The sequence below is a fragment of the Zingiber officinale genome, chromosome 3B (assembly GCF_018446385.1).
Source record: "Zingiber officinale cultivar Zhangliang chromosome 3B, Zo_v1.1, whole genome shotgun sequence".
Lineage (NCBI taxonomy): Eukaryota > Viridiplantae > Streptophyta > Magnoliopsida > Zingiberales > Zingiberaceae > Zingiber > Zingiber officinale.
This window is the reverse complement of record NC_055991.1, coordinates 26,160,356-26,181,921: the sequence shown is the minus strand read 5'-3', so window position 1 is coordinate 26,181,921 and position 21,566 is coordinate 26,160,356.

Genomic DNA, 21,566 nt, shown 5'->3' with positions numbered 1-21,566 from the left:
TCGCATTCTAGTATGGTTAATGGTATGAACTAGTGAACATGCATTATATTATGTCTTGAATGTTGCCCAATGCATGATAGAATAGTTATTAGCATTTGTAGAGTTGTTTCACTGATTTTGGCACGAAATCTGCTGAAATCAGAGTTTCAGCTCGAAATCAGAAACCCCTGATCGGTCAGCAGACCGATCAGGGAGTCTCTGATCGGTCGGTAGACCGATCCAGTGACTTACTGACGGTCTACATTCGTATTCGATCGATCCGTGGATCGATCGTGAGAACCTCGATCGGTCAGACCATCGTGATCTGATTCGCGAACGAAACTTTCGTTCTCGATCGATCCGTGGATCGATCGAGTCGGATTGCTCACCGATCGGTCGGACCGATCAAACCGATCGGTCTCACCGACCGATCAGACCACCGGATCGGTCGGCGCACCGATCGGCAGCTGCATGATGCGGTCAGTTATGGATCGGTCGGTTGAACGATCCTGAGTTTCCTACCGTACCAGTATCAGTAGATCGGTCTGTGGATCGATCCGAAGTTTATTATCAGTTGTAAACACCTCCCCTAGCATGTGTACAACTCCTAGGTACACCTAGAATATTAAGATCAGATTTTAAAGATAATAGTTTAGCAAAATTTTAAATTAGCCAGTTTTCCGTACAGTATAGTTTAGCATAATTGTAGCGACCGGCCTTACAGCCAGTACCCAGAAGGTGGGTCGTTACAAGTCCTAATGTTGGAGTGATATAGTTAGTTGCTATGGTTGGAGTAGTTTCCTTCTTCTTATTTTGATTATTATACTGCGTGGTTGTGAAAAAGTATGCTCCAGCCGTCTGTGGCTGTGTATATAGTGTATGTATTGATGTTTATGGTCACCGGTACAGGAGAGATTCTGCCGAAATTTTTCGGTAGGGATTCCTTGTAGTTAAGTAGCGTACCGGTTAAGTAGAGTTAGTAGTTAAGTAACGGTCATCCTTAGAGTGTAGTAGTAGTAAGAAGGGTGGTCGTTACAGTTGGTATCAGAGCAGTTCCTATTCTCCAGCATCACACACACATCAGCATCATCCTTGCTGTCTCCAAGTAAGAAAGTATTTTAATTCTTTCTTATTCTGCTTTCCTTATTATTAACTGCAGTATAGAGTATTTGTTTTTGAATGCTTAAGTAAGATAGAAGATTTTGTTTCCCTTTTCTTTATTCATATATATATATATATATGATTAGAAGGGTTTGAGAGGCTATTTAGTCTTTTTCCTCTGCATAATTAGATGTCAAGAAGAGGACGTCCCCGTACCGTTTATACTGAGGATCGAGTTCAGGAGAACGAAGAGCCCAGAATCCCTGGGCCTATTCTCTCTGAAGTTGTTGCTCAACTTCAGAGACAAGTAGCAAGCAGCAGCAAGTGATTGCCAATCTAATGGCCAATCAGAAGCCAGCTCCTCCCACTCCCCCAACCATTAATGTGGAGACTCTAGTGGTGACTAAAGGTCTATCAGTTGCCCTGGAAGTCGCCACAACACCTAGAAGACAAGAAGCATACCTCATCCAGTGGCTGAAGTTGAAACCAGAAAGATTCTCAGGCACGACTGAGCCCTGGGATGCCTAGGCTTGGTTCAAGACACTTGAGAGCACAATGGAGCTTCTTGACTGACCAGAAGTTGAGAAGGGTAAGTGTGTCTCTTTCTGCCTATCTGGAGGTGCTCGTATGTAGTGGGAGCGAGTTAAGAGTAAGAGAGCAGTCAACCAGATGAGATGGGTTGACTTCGAGATAGAGTTTTACGAAGAATTCTTCCGTCAACGGATCACCAATAAACATTATGAGGAGTTTATAGAATTTAGACCAGGTGACCTACCGGTAGAAGAAGTGATCAAAAGATTTAACAGGCTAGCTCACCTTTGCCTATAGTTAGTAAGTACAGTGAAAGAACGAGTCAGACTGATGCTCCAAATGTTGAGACCAGAAATAACACCTAATGTGAGTAGTGAAACTCACCGACCATAGATTGGTGAAGAGCTGGTCAGCAGGGCATTAGTGAGCACTATCTGAACAGCAACAAGGCACAACAAACGCAACACAAGCCAATTGATCCTGTCCGAATCAACGAACCAAAGGACGCTGGGCACGTGGCGCGCTCCTAGTCGAGGGCGTAGGCCTCCGTCTGGTCGCACGAATCTCCGGCGAACCTGCACAGAAGTCGGGCCGGGAAGGGTTCCCGGCGTCGACCCTCCGACGCTCAAGTCAGGCAAGCAAATAATGCAAAAGGTGGCTCCAGAGATGATTTTTCGCGTACCTCCAGCGAAGTAAGTGGCCTCTTATATAGAGTGATGAGAGAACCAATACACATCTAACGAGGTGCATACATGTCAGCAACCCATACCTCGGTATGCCCTTGTCAGAGAGCTTACCTGACACCATACTGCTACAGTCTGAACATGTCTTCGATGGGACAACAGGAAACCCCGTTGTCAGACTTGACGGCTGTCAGAAGATGTCCCCGTCTTTTACCCACCGCTCAGCCGGGATGTCCGTCCGGCCGACTGGGCGAAGAGCGTTGCCCGGACGGCCTTAATTCTCTGCGCCGGTCGGACTGCGTGTCCTTCTTACAAAGTATTCATTATGTACTGTGTCATTGAGCGTCGGAACCCTGGTCTCTACCAGGGTGCCTCTTACTGCCAAACGTTTACTGGTAAACCTATTGGCCCGCCCTCCTGTCATGGGTCCGGTCGGCTCACCATTCTTTAACGGACCGACCGACCCTTTGACCTTCACATAGCGTTGACCCCTCGTTATGGGGCTCCGGATCCTTACCACCGGATCACTTGCCTTCCCCTCGAGTCTAGTCGAAGGAGGCAAAGTCCGACTGACTGGACTGCCGATCTGACTGAGCAATGAGCACTGCATTAGGCCACTCGGCTAGGCTTGATGACGCTCGTCCATTCGGCGGTATCTGGTCCGTGCCTTAGTGGTCCCTTGGACTCCATGTTCGATGTTCTTCCCTACTGTTCATCACGTGCACTGCGCACGGTAAGGGGAGATCCTTAAATGCGGCCAGTATCTCGCTGACGCGTGGCGATCGTGCGCTTGTCAGCGCATGGCGGTGGCGTCACTTCCGATGGGACAGCCGCCATTTGAAATGAACGGCTGGATGATGACCTCGTTATCAACGACCTGGATCAACGACCTGGATCGGACGATGGAGGTTTCTTCCGGGCGGCAATATAAAGCTCGCGGCTCCGCTTCCGCCGCCGCCTCGCTGCTTCATTCTCCTCCGGCACTTCTCTGCTCATTTTCTCTTCCGGCGACCTCGCCCCTCAACTCTTCGGCAAACCTCAGCCCTTCGTCGATCATCCTCTTTGTTTGTAAGGTTTTTTTTCTTGTTCCCAGCGTTTTCTTCTTTTGGTTACCCGTTTCCTTCAATCGGCTTTTCTCCATTCTTTGCTCGCTCCTTCCCTCGGAATCCTATATTCTCGTCTCTTGACCATGACTAGCACTTCACAGTCGACCGGCGGCGCTCCAGGTCTATGGTACACAACCATGGAGAGCCGTTTTGATGAGGAAGACACATTGCGTCTCGTCCGGACTTATGACCTGCCGACCGACCACCAAATAGTGTTAGCCACACCGACCGATCGGCCTCATGAACCGCCGTCCGGCACAGTGCTTTTCTTCCGAGACCAATTTCTGGCCGGACTGCGTTTTCCACCCCACAAATTTTTCTTAGAAGTCTGTAACTATTTCCGCATTCCGCTCGGCCAGGTAGTTCCCAACTCTATTAGGCTGCTGAGCGGAGTGATAGTTTTGTTCAAGCTGAACAACATCCCCTTAGACCCAAAAATATTCCACTACTTCTACTATCCCAAGCAAGCCGAGTGGGGTACCTTTGTTTTTCAATCTAGGATAGGTTTCGTCCTCTTCGATAGCATGCCGAGCTCCAATAAACACTGGAAGGAGCACTTTTTCTACATACGTTTTCCCGAGCGGCCAACTTTTCGCACCAAGTGGCAGACAGCAATGCCAGTGCAACCGGAGCTCGGCAAATTTAGAGGTGACGCGGCCTATCTTAATGCAGCCGAACGGCTAGTTGGTCAGCGATATCATATTAACAAGATGCTCCTTCCGGGAGTAATGCACATATTCGGCTTGTCTTCTACCCCAGCCGATCTGCTTTGCAGCATGAGTAAGTTCCCTTATCTTCCCCTTTATTTTGTTCTAACTGATTTATTTTTCGCTTCTGTAGCTGAAGTCATGTGGCATGCCAGAGCTACCGAGAAGCTCAAATTGAAGGCCGCTCAGATTGAGGAGGTGACGAACAAGGAGGCCGCTGAGCGGGGCCTTGCTCCATCTGATCCGGCCGGCGGAGAAGGTGAGGGGGCACCAATTGTCCCCGAAACCTCAGACGTCCCTGCCTCTCACAATGAGGTCGCGGGCGACCTGGAACCTCCTACCGAGGCTGAGGTAGAGGGCCGTTCGGCCGATGATGTGCCGCTACGCACTCGGAAGCGCCGACGACCAGAATCTGCCCATGCCTCTACACTTGATGAGCCACAGCCCGAGCGGAGCGCGGGCACACCGGTGCTGTCCGGGACGGTTTCCGCCGCCGTCCAGCCCTTCCAGAACTTTGCGCCGTATCAGGCGTCTGGGTGAGCTTCCCTCCTCTTCTGCCGGTGGGCCGTCCGATAAGGCCACTGCTTCTCAAAGCGAGCCGAGTGGCCAGAATTTAATTAAAACAGTTCTATGCCTGCCTTCGGAGGCATACATGGCTGCCGCTGATCGGCCAGTGGTCCCCGAGCAGCAGATCACCCTGACGGGCCCTCTTGCCCAAGCTTGGATAGATGCTCGGCGTCGAATAGCCAAGATGACTCCCGGGCAGCTCGGTGACAGCAACCTACAACAGGCTACCGGGGTATGTTCTCCTTTTCTTTGTTTGCATATTCGAATTGTGTTGTTAACCCGAGCACATTTGCTGGCAGAACTGGGTGGAGCAGATCGCTATCAGCGATCGGTTGGCCGAACTGGAAGATGAGCTGAAAAAACAAAAAACCGCGGGGGGTAACGGGCAGTCGACGGCCGCTCTGGAGAAGGCCAAAAAATCGCTGGATGCCGAACGGAAAAGGGCTAACGATTTAGAGAGCAAGGTCGTTCGGCTTGAAACGATGATCAAGCAACGAGAGAAGGAGATCAAAACGGCGACCACTCGGAAGCAACAGGCCGTCAATGATATGGACCGTATGAAGGTGGAGATCAGGGGGTTGGAACAACGCATCAAAGACTTGGACGCCCTGCTGGCCACCGAGAAGGAGGGCCGCTCGGCGGATCTCCAAAGATTCGACGAAGATTTGGCAGAGCTCCAAGCCGCCAGCGATGCCGCCCACGCCGCGCTCAAGGAATACCAAGAGGGGGAGTCGGCCCGCTCGAACGAAGTGAGGAAAGCGTTCCTTCGCTCGGAAGACTTCGGAGAGAAGTTTACCGACAAGATATCCCTCACGTTCGAGGAGGCGATCAAGGCGGCGGTGGGATATCTGAAGACCAAAGGTCACCTGCCTGCCGAGCTGACCATCCCCCCCGAGGATCTAGCGAGCGTGATGGACACCATCCCCGACGCTCTTTTTGATTTTGATGTGTGAGGAGCGTTTTTATAAACTTTTTTGTATTCCCGCCGTTCGGCCCAGACTATCTCTGTAATGACTTTTTTGGCTTGCATAATAGATGATCTTCTGTTCCTTTCACCTTTTATTGTGGCAAGAACTTTTTCCCCCATGACGACTAAGTATTCTTTATTCCGCTCGGCACCTCGCTATGCCAGACAAGCGAATTGTCTTTAATGTCTCATTACGCGCCTGATCAGCCACTCAGCGCGCACACGTCGCTTGTTTAACTTGTTTGCTTTTATAATTCCGATCAACCATCCTTTGCTTCGTGCCTCACCTCAAAGGGGTTTTCGTTGGATGAGAGTCGCTCGACCGCCGGCTCGTCTCTTGATATTTAACGTCGGAGCTCGACGGCACGGATATTTATAGCCGGTCGGCGCGGCTCTCGATTTTAACGACGGGGCTCGTCAGACTTCAGCTCGGACATTTATAGACGCCGGCTCGTCTCTCGATATTTAATATCGGTGCTCGACGGCGCGGATATTTATAGCCGGTCGGCGCGGCTCTCGATTTTTAACGACGGGGCTCGTCGGCTTTCCGCTCGGACGTTTATAGACGCCGGCTCGTCTCTCGATATTTAACGTCGGTGCTCGACGGCGCGGATATTTATAGCCGGTCGGCGCGGCTCTCAATTTTTAACGACGGGGCTCGTCGGTCTTCCGCTCGGACGTTTATAGACGCCGGCTCGTCTCTCGATATTTAACGTCGGTGCTCGACGGCGCGGATATTTATAGCCGGTCGGCGCGGCTCTCGATTTTTAACGACGGGGCTCGTCGGTCTTCCGCTCGGACATTTATAGACGCCGGCTCGTCTCTCGATATTTAACGTCGGTGCTCGACGGCGCAGATATTTATAGCCTGTCGGCGCGACCCTCGATTTTTAATGACGGTGCTCGTCGGCTTTCCGCCGGGTTATAGAGCGGCTCGCCTCTCGATATTTGGCGTCGGTGCTCGGCGCCGGATATTTATAGCGGTCTTGGCGTCTCGATTTTTAACGACGGGCTCGTCGACTTTCCGCTCGGACGTTTAGACGCCGGCTCGTCTCGATATTTAACGTCGGTGCTCGACGGCGCGGATATTTATAGCGGTCGGCCGGCTCTCGATTTTTAACGACGGGGCTCGTCGGTCTTCCGCCGGACGTTTATAGACGCCGCTCGCCTCGATATTTAACGTCGGTGCTCGACGGCGCGGATATTATAGTCGGTCGGCAGCTCTCGATTTTAACGACGGGCTCGTCGGCGCGGACGTTTATAACGCGGCTCGTCTCTCGATATTTAACGCCGGTGCTCGACGGCGCGGATATTTACGGTCGGCGCGGCTCTCGATTTTAACGACGGGCTCGTCGGCGCGGACGTTTATAGACGCCGCTCGTCTCTCGATATTTAACGGTGCTCGGCGCGGATATTAATAGCCGGTCGGCGCTCTCGATTTTTAACGACGGGCTCGTCGGCTTTCCGCTCGGACGTTTATAGACGCCGGCTCGTCTCTCGATATTTAACGTCGGTGCTCGACGGCGCGGATATTTATTGTCGGTCGGCGCGGCTCTCAATTTTTAACGACGGGGCTCGTCGGTCTTCCGCTCGGCTTATAGGCCGCTCGCTCTCGATATTTAACGCCGGTGCTCGACGGAGCGGATATTTATAGCCGGTCGGCGCGGCTCTCGATTTTAACGACGGGCTCGTCGGCTTTCCGCCGGACGCGTTTATAGACGCGCTCGCTCTCGATATTTAACGCCGGTGCTCAACGCGCGGATATTTATAGTCGGTCGGCGCGGCTCTCAATTTTAACGACGGGCTCGTCGGTCTTCCGCTCGGACATTTATAGACGCCGCTCGTCTCTCGATATTTAACGCCGGTGTTCGGCGCGGATATTATAGCGGTCGGCACTCGATTTTAACGACGGGCTCTTTCTTCCGGACATTTATAGGCACGGCTCGCCTCTCGATATTTAACGCCGTCGGTGCCAGATATTTATAGTCCGCCTCGATTTTAATACGGTCGTTTCCGCCGGACGCTATAGACGCCGGCTCGCTCTCGATATTTGACGCGTCGGTGCTCGACGCGCGGATATTTATAGCCGGTCGGCGCGACTCGATTTTAACGACGGGGCTCCGATTTTCCGCCGGGCTTATAGATGCGGCTCGCCTCGATATTTAACGCCGGTGCTCGACGCCGATATTAATAACCGGCCCGCACGGCTCTCGATTTTTAACGATGTGGCTCGCCGGCTTTCGCCGGACGCTTATAGACGCCCGCCTCTCGATATTTAACGCCGGTGCTCGACGGCGCGATATTTATAGCCGGTCGGCGCGCTCGCTTTTTAACGAGGGGCTCGTCGGCTTTCGCCGGACGCTTATAGACGCCGCTTGTCTCGATATTTAACGCCGGTGCTCGACGGCGCGGATATTTATAGCCGGTCGGCGCGCTCTCGATTTTAACGACGGGCTCGCCGACTTTCCGCTCGGACGCTTATAGACGCCGCTGCGTCTCGATATTTAACGCCGGTGCTGCACGGCGGATATTTATAGCCGGTCATGCGGTCTCGATTTTTAACGACGGGCTCGTCGGCTTTCCGCCGGACGTTTATAGACGCCGCTCGCCTCGATATTTGACGTCGGTGCTCGGCGGAGCGGATATTTATAGTCGGTCGCGCGTTCTCGATTTTAACGACGGGCTCGTCGGCTTTCCGCTGGACGTTTTAGACGCCGGTCGTCTCGATATTTAACGTCGGTGCTCGACGGCGCGGATATTTATATCCGGACGGCGCTCGATTTTTAACGACGGGCTCGTCGGTCGCGGACGTTTATCGCCGGCGTCTCTCGATATTTAACGCCGGTGCTCGACGGCGCGGATATTTATAGCCGGTCGGCGCGGCTCGATTTTAACGACGGGCTCGTCTGCCTTCCGCCGGACGTTTATAGACGCCTCTGCCTCGATATTTAACGCGTTGGTGCTCGTGCGCGAGATATTTATAGCCGTCGGCGCGGCTCTCGATTTTAACGACGGGGCTCGTCGGCTTCCGCTCGGGCGTTTATAGACGCCGGCTCGTCTCTCGATATTTAACGTCGGTGCTCGACGGCCGGATATTTATAGCCGGTCGGCGGCTCGATTTTTAACGACGGGGCTCGTCGCTTTCCGCTCGGACGCTTATAGACGCCGGCTTCTCTCGATATTTAACGCCGGTGCTCGACGGCGCGGATATTTATAGCCGCTCGGCGCGGCTCTCGATTTTTAACGGCGGGCTCGCTTCCGCTCGGACGTTTATAGACGCCGGCTCGTCTCTCGATATTTAACGTCGGTGCTCGACGGCGCGGATATTTATAGCCGGTCGGCGCGGCTCTCGATTTTTAATGACGGGGCTCGTCGGCTTTCCGCTCGGACGTTTATAGACGCCGGCTCGTCTCTCGATATTTAACGTCGGTGCTCGACGGCGCGGCTCTCGATTTTTAACGACGGGGCTCGTCGGCTTTCCGCTCGGACGTTTATAGACGCCGGCTCGTTTCTCGATATTTAACGTCGGTGCTCGACGGCGCGGTTATTTATAGCCGGTCGGCGCGGCTCTCGATTTTTAACGACGGGGCGTCGGCTTTCCGAGGCTAACTCCTTACCAGGCCGAGCGGCCTTGGCCTTCGTATCATATCCCGCGCTCAAACAATATTTATGCCCGGTCGAACAGTACGGATCATTCGCTTACGAGTTTAAATGTATAACCCTCCTGGCCGATCGGCTCGGGGGCATTCGCTCTCGAGTTCCCAATTCAGATATAAACCTCCCGGCCGAACGGCACGGGGCCTCACACAGTAATCCTTTCGGCGGAGAATACTCAATGTGTTTCCATCTCTTTGCTTCCTGCATCACAAGTACATAGGCAACTAGCATATACACCAGAATAAATTACATTCGTGCACCTTTCATCCAGCCCGATAAGGCTGGAGGTGATTTGCACTCCACGGTCGCTCCAGCTGCCGTCCGTCTTCATCCTCCAAATAATAGGCTCCCGAACGGAGCTTTTCAATAACCTTGAAGGGACCTGCCCAAGGGGCTTCAAGCTTGCCAACGTCGCCGACCGGTTTGACTTTCTTCCAAACGAGATCGCCGACCTGAAATGATCTGGGGATTACTCGTCGGTTGTAGTTCTGCTTCATCCGCTGCCGGTATGCCATCAGCCGAACGGACGCCTTTGCCCGCTCCTCTTCTACCAAATCCAGCTCCATGTTCCTCCGTTCGGCGTTGTCATCATCGTAGCTCTAGATCCGGGCGGACTCAACGCCGACTTCAATCGGAATGACTGCCTCGCCGCCATATACCAAATGGAACGGTGTGGCTCCTGTCCCTTCTTTTGGCGTTGTTCGAATGGCCCACAAGACACTCGGCACTTCATCCTGCCAACTTCCTCCCAAATGGTCGAGCCGAGCGCGCAGAATACGAAGAATTTCCCGGTTGGCTACTTCAGCTTGACCGTTGCTCTGAGGATAGGCCACGGACGTGAAATGTTGCTCAATGCCGTAGCTTTTGCTCCAATACTCTAACATCTTCCCTGTGAACTACCGCCCGTTGTCGGAAACTAGTCGGCGAGGGATGCCGAACCGACAAATGATGTGTTGCCAGATGAATTTTTTAACCATTTGTTCAGTGATCTTTGCCAACGGCTCGGCCTCCACCCACTTGGAGAAATAGTCGACCGCCACTAGTAAAAATTTCCTCTGCCCGACCGCCATCGGAAATGGACCTACAATATTCATTCCCCATTGATTGAACGGGCATGAAATGCTTGACGCCTTCATTTCTTCGGCCGGTCGGTGGGAGAAGTTGTGATACTTCTGGCATGAAAGGCAGGTAGATACTGTCCGAGCGGCGTCTGTTTGTAAAGTTGGCCAAAAGTATCCGGCCAAGAGGATCTTCTTGGCCAACGAGCGTCCGCCCGGATGCCCCCCGCATGATCCTTGATGTACTTCCTGGAGGATGTAAGCTGAGTCCTCCGAGCTTACGCATTTCAGCAACGGGCGCGAGAAAGCTTTCTTGTAAAGCTGATCTCCGATGAGTGTAAACCGACCGGCTCTCCTTCTGAGGAGCCGGGCTGCATATTCATCGGATGTGTGGCGCCCGAGCGGAGGAACTCTATGATGGGTGTCCGCCAATCGCTGGGAAATGTGAGACCTTCCATCCGGTCGACGTGCGCTACCAACAGTACTTTTTCGATGGGTTGCTGTATGTCGACCGGCGTTATTGAGCTCGCAAGTTTGGCTAACTCATCGGCTGCTTGATTTTCTGCTCTGGGTATCTTCTGGACAATAACTTCTCCAAAATCAGCTTTGAGCTTCTCGAAGGCTTCAGCGTAGAGTTTAAGCCGAGCGCTATTGATTTCGAAGGTGCCAGAGAGCTGCTGAGCGGCCAACTGCGAATCCGAGTGAATAGTTACCCGACCGGCTCCCACATGCCTGGCAGCCTGCAAGCCAGCTATGAGGGCCTCATACTCTGCCTCATTGTTGGTAGCTTTGTAATCCAGCCGGACGGATAAGTGCATCTTTTCTTCTTGAGGAGAGAGCAGCAATATTCCGACTCCGCTTCCGAGCCGAGTAGATGATCCATCCACATATATTCTCCACATAGCTTCCGACTCCTGCCTTTGCACCTCAGTCACAAAATCGGCCAAGGATTGAGCTTTGATCGCCGATCGGGGCTGATACTGGATGTCAAATTCACTCAGCTCCGTCGTCCATTTGATGAGCCATCCGGATGCCTCTGGATTTAGTAGCACTCGTCCGAGCGGGCTATTGGTTTTAACAACGATCGTGTGCGCCAGGAAGTATGGACGAAGGCGCCGAGCGGCGAGGACCAGAGCGAATGCTAGCTTTTCGAGCCCAGTGTAGCGAGATTCAACATCTTTTAGAATGTGACTGAGGAAATATACAGGCTCTTCTCTGCTCGACCTTACTAATGCTGAGCCGACCGCATGCTCGGTTGAAGACAAATACATATAAAGCGGCTCACCCGCCGTTGGTTTGGCCAACACCGGAAGAGAGTTTAGATATGCCTTCAAGTCTTCGAACGCCCGATCGCATTCTTCATCCCAGTGAAACTTTGTGGCTTTGCGCAAGATTTTGAAGAAAGGAAGGCTCCGGTCGGCGGTTTTAGAGATGAATCTAGACAGAGCAGTTATCCGACCGGTCAATCGCTGAACTTCCCTTGTATTTCTGGGAGGCGGCATATCTTGCAGAGCTTTCACCTTGCTGGGATTGGCTTCGATGCCCCGCTCGGTCACTATGTATCCCAAGAAGCGTCCTCCTTTCGCTCCGAACAGGCACTTCTGAGGATTCAGCTTGACTCCATACTTACGCAGCGTTCGGAAGGTTTCTTCCATGTCCTTGAAGAGGTCGGCCGCTCGGACGGACTTAATTAGAATGTCGTCCACATAAACTTCTAGGTTCCGCCCGATTTTCTCTCTGAATACCTTATTCATCAAGCGCTGGTATGTGGCTCCAGCATTCTTCAATCCGAACGGCATCACATTATAGCAATAAGTGCCGTCGGCCGTCACGAAGCTGACTTTTTCTTGATCTTCACGGGCGAGCGGCACTTGGTGATAGCCCTGGTAGGCGTCTAGCATACAGATTAATTCACAGCCGGCCCTGGAGTCCACCAGCTGATCTATCCGGGGTAGAGGATAAAAATCCTTCGGGGAAGCTTTGTTAAGATCCCGGAAATCTATGCACACCCTCCATTTGTTGCCCGGCTTGGAGACTAATACTACATTTGCCAGCCATCTCGGGAACTGCACCTCACGTATATGGCCGGCTTCCAGAAGTTTCTCCACCTCCGTCCGGATGATGGCATTCTGCTCGGCGCTGAAATCTCTTTTTCTTTGTTTTACCGGCCGAGCATCCGGTCGGACATGCAACTCATGCTGCGCTATGCTTGGCGAAATTCCGGGCAACTCATGTGTCGACCAGACGAAGACATCATGATTTCTTCTGAGGCACTGGATCAGCTCCTCTTTCTGCTTCTCCTCTAGATCAGACGCAATAAAGGTTGTGGCCTCCGATCGGGTGGGATGAATCTGCACTTCTTCTTTTTCCTCATAAATTAAAGTGGGTGGCCTTTCGATGATGGCGTTTACCTCGATCCGGGGCGTTTTCCGAGCAGAATTGGCCTCTGCTCGGACCATCTCGATGTAACATCGCCGAGCTGCTAGCTGGTCTCCTCGTACTTCTCCCACATGGTCCTCCACGGGGAATTTGATCTTCTGATGAAAAGTTGAGACGACCGCCCGGAATTCGCTGAGCGCCGGTCGTCCCAAAATGACGTTGTAGGACGAGGGAGAGTCAACCACCATGAAGTTTATTGTTCTTGTCCTCCTGAGCGGCTCTTCTCCCAGCGAGGTAGCCAGCCGGATCTGGCCGACCGGCTGAACTTCGTTACCCGTGAACCCGTATAGCGGAGTCGTCATGAGTAGCAGCTCGGCTCGATCAATTTGCAGCTGATCGAACGCCCTCTTGAATATGATGTTGACTGAGCTCCCTGTGTCAACAAATACGCGGTGAATAGTGTAGTTGGCTATTACCGCTTTGATGAGCAGAGCGTCGTCGTGAGGCACTTCAACTCCTTCCAAGTCCCCGGGCCCGAAACTGATTTCAGGTCCGCTCGCTCGCTCTTTGCTGCAACCGACGGCATGGATTTGGAGCTGCCGAAGGCTCGCCTTTCTAGCTCGGTTGGAGTCTCCTCCAGCGATGACATTGATCTCGCCTCGGGAAGTGTTGCTTTTATTTTCCTCTTCCCGAGCGGACGGTCGGGACCGTTCTCTGGACGCTCGGCGATTCTCTCGCCTGGGAGAGCGATGCCGATCGGGAGTCTGTTGCTGTGGCCTATCAACTCGCGTCCGATCGGCTTCCTGAATTCTCTGTCGCCGATCGACTGAGGGAGATCGCCGTCCAGCACTCCGAGGCGCAGGATGAGCCACGAAGGGAAGACTTCGACAATCCCTTGTGTTGTGCGTATCCGTCCGGTGGAAGGAGCAGAACATCAGGGTCCACCTCTTCTTCAGTTTGGGCCGGGCGGCGGCTACCTCTTGCACGATCGGATTGCTTCAGCCCTTGGTCCTCTAGGCGGCTGATGAGCGGCGTGCTGTTTCCGCTCGGCTAGAGGAGGCCGCTCGGCGGGAGTTTCTTTTTTCCTGGCCGCCTGTGCTTCTTCCACGTTGATGTACTCGTTAGCCCGATGTAGCATGTGATCGTAATCCCGGGGCAGCTTTCGGATGAGCGATCGGAAGAAATCTCCATCCACTAGGCCTTGTGTGAAAGCATTCATCATGGTTTCCGAAGTGGCCGTGGGAATGTCCATCGCCACTTGGTTGAATCGCTGGATGTAAGCTCGAAGCGATTCCCGGGCCTCTTGCTTGATGGTGAACAGACTTACGCTTGTTTTTTGATAGCGCCGACTGCTGGCGAAGTGGTGGAGGAAGGCCATTCGGAAGTCCTTGAAGCTTGTGATGGATCCGTCCGACAGCCTCCGGAACCACCGTTGAGCCGAGTCCGAGAGAGTGGTGAGAAAAACTTGACACTTTACTCCATCTGTGTATTGATGGAGGGTTGCCGTGTTATCAAACTTACCCAGGTGATCATCCGGGTCGGTTGTCCCATTATACTCGCCGATCGTCGGAGGCGTGTAGTGCTTGGGCAGAGGGTCTCGTAGAATGACCTCTGAAAATTGGCGATTGATCCGCTCGGGCGATGCGTCCGCTCGGGGGGCTTTCCCCTTCCTGTCGTCTCGTCGAGGCATTTCCTCCGAAGAAGACCCCTTATCTCTGTGAGTTGGTAAGGCTTCAGGGGTGAGGAACAGAGCCCGATGAAATGCGACGGTGGCAGGTGGTGCTTCCGTTCGGCCACCAGATGCTGATGTTGCTTGCTGCTTCGGCCGCTCGGATGCGGCTTTCTGTTTTTACTCCACGAGCTTAGCGGCCCTTGTCTCGATCAGAGCGTCAAGTTCCTCGTTCGAAAGCGCCACCACGTGTTGTCGTCCAACCTCGTCCATTGTTTCCGATCGGATGCAGGAGCGTTCCCACAGACGGCGCCAAATTGATCCTGTCCGAATCAACGAACCAAAGGACGCTGGGCACGTGGCGCGCTCCTAGTCGAGGGCGTAGGCCTCCGTCTGGTCGCACGAATCTCCGGCGAACCTGCACAGAAGTCGGGCCGGGAAGGGTTCCCGGCGTCGACCCTCCGACGCTCAAGTCAGGCAAGCAAATAATGCAAAAGGTGGCTCCAGAGATGATTTTTCGCGTACCTCCGGCGAAGTAAGTGGCCTCTTATATAGAGTGATGAGAGAACCAATACACATCTAACGAGGTGCATACATGTCAGCAACCCATACCTCTGTATGCCCTTGTCAGAGAGCTTACCTGACACCATACTGCTACAGTCCGAACATGTCTTCGATGGGACAACAGGAAACCCCGTTGTCAGACTTGACGGCTGTCAGAAGATGTCCCCGTCTTTTACCCACCGCTCAGCCGGGATGTCCGTCCAGCCGACTGGGCGAAGAGCGTTGCCCGGACGGCCTTAATTCTCTGCGCCGGTCGAACTACGTGTCCTTCTTACAAAGTATTCATTATGTACTGTGTCATTGAGCGTCGGAACCCTGGTCTCTACCAGGGTGCCTCTTACTGCCAAACGTTTACTGGTAAACCTATTGGCCCGCCCTCCTGTCATGGGTCCGGTCGGCTCACCATTCTTTAACGGACCGACCGACCCTTTGACCTTCACACGGCGTTGACCCCTCGTTATGGGGCTCCGGATCCTTACCACCCGATCACCAGTCAAGATAGAAGACAAGACAGTGGGAAAACAGAGACCCCAGTCAAGTAATCAGAACTGGAAGGACAAAGATAATAAGAAAGACCCAAGCAGGAAGATGTTCGGGTAGTCTGTGAGTATCCAGAAGTATTTTCAGAAGGGCTACCTGGACTACCTCCCAACAGAGAAGTGGAGTTTGAGATTGAATTGGTTCCTGACGCCAGCCCAATTTCAAAAGCTCCGTACCGAATTTCTCTAGTAGAGCTAAAAGAGTTGTTCGTTAAGGAGAAAAACGGATCTATGCGGATGTGCATAGATTTTAGAGCGCTAAGCAAAGTAACAGTATTTTCAAAGATAGACCTGCGCTCTGGGTACCATCAGTTGGAAGTGAAAGGAATTGATATACCCAGAACAGTTTTCAGGACTAGATACGGACACTACGAGTTTGTAGTCATGCCTTTTGGTGTGACTAATGCACCAGCGGTCTTCATGGACTTAATGAACAGAGGTTCTGGTGGTCTGGACTTAAAAGAGATGTTGCGAAATATGTCAGTGCCTGCCTGACATGCCAGAGAGTCAAAGCAGAGCACCTGAGACCAGGAGGAATGTTACAACCTCTTCCAATACCAGAGTGGAAGTGGGAAGACATATCCATGCACTTCATAATAGGTTTTCCAAGAACTACAAATGGATATGACGCAATATGGGTAGTAGTGGATAGATTGACTAAGTCTGCTCATTTTCTAGCCATCAAGGTGTCCCACTCTATAGAGCAGTTGACACAAATATACGTTAAGGAAGTGATCAGACTTCATGGAGTTCTGAAATCTATTGTTTCTGATAGAGATGGACGTTTCACCTCTCACGTTTGGGAGTGTGTTCATAAGACACTAGGCACCAAACTCAAGTTCAGCACAGCCTTCCATCCTCAGACTGATGGACAGATAGAGCGAGTAAATCAGATCTTAGAAGATATGCTCAGGGCTTGTGTACTAGATTTCAAGGGAAGTTGGTGCAAGTATCTGTGCTTAGCTGAATTTGCCTACAACAATAGTTATCAGGCCACTATCAAGATGGCACCTTACGAGGCACTGTATGATAGGAAGTGCAGATCACCTATATGCTGGCAAGAAGCGAGTGAAAGAAAAGAAATGGAAGTAGAGCTGGGCATTTAGACTGAGATGATAGATGAGACCACTCAGGCTATCCAGAAGATCAGACAGAAGATTGAGACTGCCCAGAGTAGGCAGAAAAGTTATGCTGACACACGCCGTAGGCCACTTGAGTTCCAAGTAGGGGATTCAGTTTTTCTCAAAGTCGCTCCTATGAAGAGAGTGATGAGATTTGGCAAGAAGGGCAAATTAAGTCCTCGCTATGTAGGACCTTACCTGATCACAGAAAGGATTGGGAAAGTAGCTTACAAGCGAGCTGTCCCACTATAAGTTCGAGACCGAAATCTGTGATCTCCTTCTGTAGGGGCGGTGACATGGCTGCTAGGGATAGTAAGGTAGCATCGGACTTTTTGCTAAGGGCGTCTGCCACCTTATTGGCTTTTCCTGGGTGGTAGAGGATGTCTATGTCATAATCTTTGACCAGCTCTAGCCATCTGCGCTGCCGCATATTCAGATCCTTCTGAGTGAAGAAATACTTCAGACTCTGATGATCTGTATACACTCTGCACTGAGCTCCATACAAGTAATGTCTCCAAATTTTGAGAGCGAAGACTACTGCTGCAAGCTCAAGGTCATGAGTAGGGTAATTCTTCTCATATTCCCTGAGTTGTCTGGAGGCATAGGCGATCACCTTACCATTTTGCATCAGTACTGCTCCTAGTCCCAACTTCGAGGCATCACTATAAATATCAAAGCTGTCTGTGTTTCCTGGTAGAGTCAAAATGGGAGCACTGGTCAATCTCCTTTTTAACTCGCTGAAGCTGTTCTCACAATCCTCTATCCATTGAAATTTTCTATTCTTTCTGGTAAGAGCTGTCAGTGGGGAGGCTATTCTAGAGAAATCCTCTACAAACTTTCTGTAATAACCTGCTAGTTCCAGAAAGCTTCTGATTTCACTGGCGTTCTTGGATCTTTTCCAATTACTCACAGCTTCTATTTTACTGGGGTCTACCATGATACCATCCTTTGAGATAATGTGACCCAGGAAGGCTACCTGATCTAACCAAAATTCACATTTCATGAACTTGGCGTACAGCTGGTTCTGCTGAAGGATCTGTAATACTATTCTCAGGTGCTCTGTGTGTTCTTCTTGAGTCCCTGAATAGATAAGAATGTCATCGATAAACACGATAATAAATCTATCTAGGTAGTCCCTGAATACCCTGTTTATGAGGTCCATGAAAGTAGCTGGAGCATTTGTCACGCCAAAGGGCATGACTACGAACTCGTAGTGTCCGTATCTAGTCCTGAATGTTGTCTTGGGTATATCTCCTTCTTTAACTTTCACCTGATGATAACCTGATCTGAGGTCTATCTTAGAGAACACTGCTACTCCCTTTAGATGATAGAACAGGTCATCTATTCTGGGAAGAGGATACCTGTTCTTGATGGTGACTTGATTCAGTGCCCGGTAGTCTATGCACAGGCGCATGCTCCCGTCCTTCTTCTTCACGAACAATACAGGCGCTCCCCATGGTGAGTGACTAGGGCGTATGAAGCCCTTGTCAAGCAGCTCCTGTAGTTGCTCATGAAGTTCCTTCAGTTCTGCTGGAGCCATGCGATAAGGTGCTTTGGAGATGGGATTTGTACCGGGAATGAGCTCTATCTCAAATTCTATCTCCCTATCCAGTGCTAGGCCTGGTAACTCTTCGGGGAAGACTGCTGGGTAGTCACATACAACTCGGACCCCTTCTAGCTGTTGGTCTTTGTCCTGGCTGCTACTGACTACATGTGCTAAGAATCTCGTACATCCTGAATCCATTAATTTTTGTGCTTTTAGAGCTGAGAGAAACTTCTTGGCCTTTCTCTTTGGCTCTCCGCTGTACTCAAACTGCACTCCTGCTTCGGGTTGGAATAGAACTTTCTGTTTACGGCACTCTATGGAAGCACCGTACTTGATCAGGAAGTCCATTCCCATGATGACATCGTAGTCAGCCATATCTAGCACTATCAGATCGTCAAACAGCTCTCTGTCTGCTATAATGACTGGCACTGCTCTAAGCCAGTGCGTAGATGCCATAATTTCTCCCGAACGTAGCGTCGTCAAAAATTGACCATGGAATACCTCTGGGGGTACTACTAACTTTTCGACAAATGCCCTGGATATATAAGAATGGGTTGCCCCAGTATCGAATAAGACAGTTGCACTTTGCTATAAAATACTAATTTGACCTGTAACAACTGTCGAGACATTCGCTACGTCTTCTCTGGTTAAGGAGTAGATCCTCGTATTTGTCATAGCTGGAGGGGCTTCCAGTCTGCCCTGGCTGATGTGTAGACCATCTAAAACAGCCTGCATCTGATGTAGCTGTGTTGGCTGGCCTCCGTACTGTATCGGCTGTGGTTGAGGAAGATTGGTCTTGTTCGGGCATTGCTTAGTCATATGCCCTTCTTGTCCACATTCAAAGCATCCTCGTGTGCCCTTGTGACAAACTCCTGGGTGAAATTTCCCACAAGTAGCACATTTGGGATAACTAGGCTGTTTACTAGCTGGTCCTCCTTTCGGGTAACTCCTTGGTTTGCGCTTGTTGCTGGAGTTCCCTTTCCAGTTAGAGCTGTGACCCTGTTGTTTCTGAGTACTTAAGCCTCCTTGCCCTTTGGACTCTGAGAGGACTTGCTTCTGCTGCTTGATACTGTAACGCCCGAAAATTCTCGAAACTGTATTATAAATATTCTATGATTTTTCTGGAATTTTTAGATACTTTTCCGGAATTTTCCGAGTAGCGGAAGCAGCAAAAATAATTAGAACCGCAAAATAGCTTAGGCGGGAATCGAACCCGGAACCTCTCGGATCCGATAACTTTTAGTTAGCCTTAGTAACCGGTGAACCCAGCAGGGCCGTGCTGAAAGAAAGAGGAATCAATTATATTTATATTAGAGTTGGGTTCAATTATCCACTTAATATAAATAGAAGAGTTAGGTTGGGTTTGGTTTATTTTGAAATTTGGTTCGGCAAACTCCTCCCCTCCAAACCCTCACGCCGAACACCCTTCTTCTCTCCTTCTCTCGGCGCCAACCACAAGGAAGACCTAGGGTTCTCTCCCTAGGGCCCCAAGGACATCTTCCGGTGATAACTCCGGCACGAGGACGCTCTCCTTCGCGAGGGGAACGCTTAGACGCGAGAAGATCGTCGAGAAGTCGTCTCCACCGGAATTCTAGCGAATAGAATTGTAAGGAAATTAGCGTACAAGGTAAGAAACCCCTCACCTGCAGTATAAGTAGCTCCGTTTGGGTTTTCTACGCATTAGTTTAGCTATATGCAGATTTTTATCGACGCATAGCGTGAAATTTACCCTCCTCGCAGGTTTAGGGATTTAGTGAGCACTTCTAGACGGGCCGGACACGTAATCCCTCTTCAGTGGGGGTTTCTAAATGTTGTCGGGTGCCTAGAAGTGGTCTCCCTAATAGAGAGGAGAGTTGGGGCACACTAAGTGTTCGATAAAATAGCTAGTTAAGTAAAAATGCAAACTAGGCATTTTAACAGCTCAGTTGAATGCATTAGAAGCATCTAAATCAGTAAATCAGTTTATTCTAGCTTATATGAGACTACGGTCCAATGGGTGGGCTCCCACAGTCGCCTCTGGGTTCAGACAACCTAGCTCTAGGTTCAGATAACCTAGAAACAACAATTTAGAACAGTTTAGCTATATTCAGTATTTTACTTTTCAGTTGGCACTGTACTGGATTAGATATCCATTGGGTAAGATTCCCACAGTCGTCTCTAGGTTCAGATAACCTAGTAAACCCTACTAAATTCGGGACTTGCAAACCCGAGTTTAGTTAGGGATGCGCGCACAGTAAGTACAGTTGTCGGGCCCAACAGCACATGATTATTATTTTAATCTACTATGCTATTAGTTTTTAAAACTCATAAAATCAGTTATGTTAGTTGAGTTTGATTTCAGCTTCAGGTTAGCTTCAGTTAGCTTAGTTCTCTATTATTGTTCTATGTGATTAGCCTGCTATGTCATGCTTCAGCTTACATGTTCAGTTATTTCAGTTTATGCTTGCAACCATAGTATGCCATGCCAGTACATGTTTTCAAATAGCATTCTTTAAAAGCATGTTTGCATCGTTGCATGTTTTAGTGAGGTAGTTGGTTTCTTACTAAGCTTTAAGCTTACAGATTCTACTTTCCTTATACTGCAGATAAAGGTAAAGGGAAAATGGACTAGCAGAGGAAGCTGGAGTTCAATGCAAAGATGGTGTGTGTGGCAGGAACTGGAATAAAAGATTCTCAGGGGTTTTAGCAAGCTTAAATAGTTGAATTCTTAGTATTTCTTCTTTCATGCATTTTTAGACCTTAGAATGTTTAAACCATGGGAGATTTATTTAGTTTGTTAGTAATTATGTTAGAATGCTGGTTAATAGTTGCTAGAATATATTCCAATTGATTTTAGAATTGTTGTGTGAGGTTTTGACACGCCAGAGTGCTGAAATCAGAGTTTCAGGGTGAGATCGGAACCCAGATCGGCCTGCAGACCGATCCGAGCCGGGTTGTGCCGCTGGACCGGTCAGCTGACCGATCCAAGCGCGAACAGAGAGTTTATGGATCGGTCAGCCGACCGATCCAGAGGCGAACAGTGAGTATAGAGGTTCACTGATCGGTCAGCCGATCGATCAGTAAGCTACTGGATCGGTCTACCGACCGATCAGTGTACTCCTGGATCGATCGGTAGACCGATCCAGCCGCATACAGAAGCGATACAGCTTCTGGATCGGTCAGTCGACCGATCCAGAGCCTTCTTCCGTGCCAGTATCAAGCTGGATCGATCACGGGATCGATCCGACAGCTCAATCGATCCATGGATCGATTGAAATGCCTGATTACAGCTAGCAGGACATCCGAGAGGCATAGATTATCTTCCCTAGCATGTGTACAACGCCTAGGTACACCTAAAATATTAAGTTCAGATTTTACAGTAATCAGTTTAGCAAAATTTTAGTCAATCCAGAT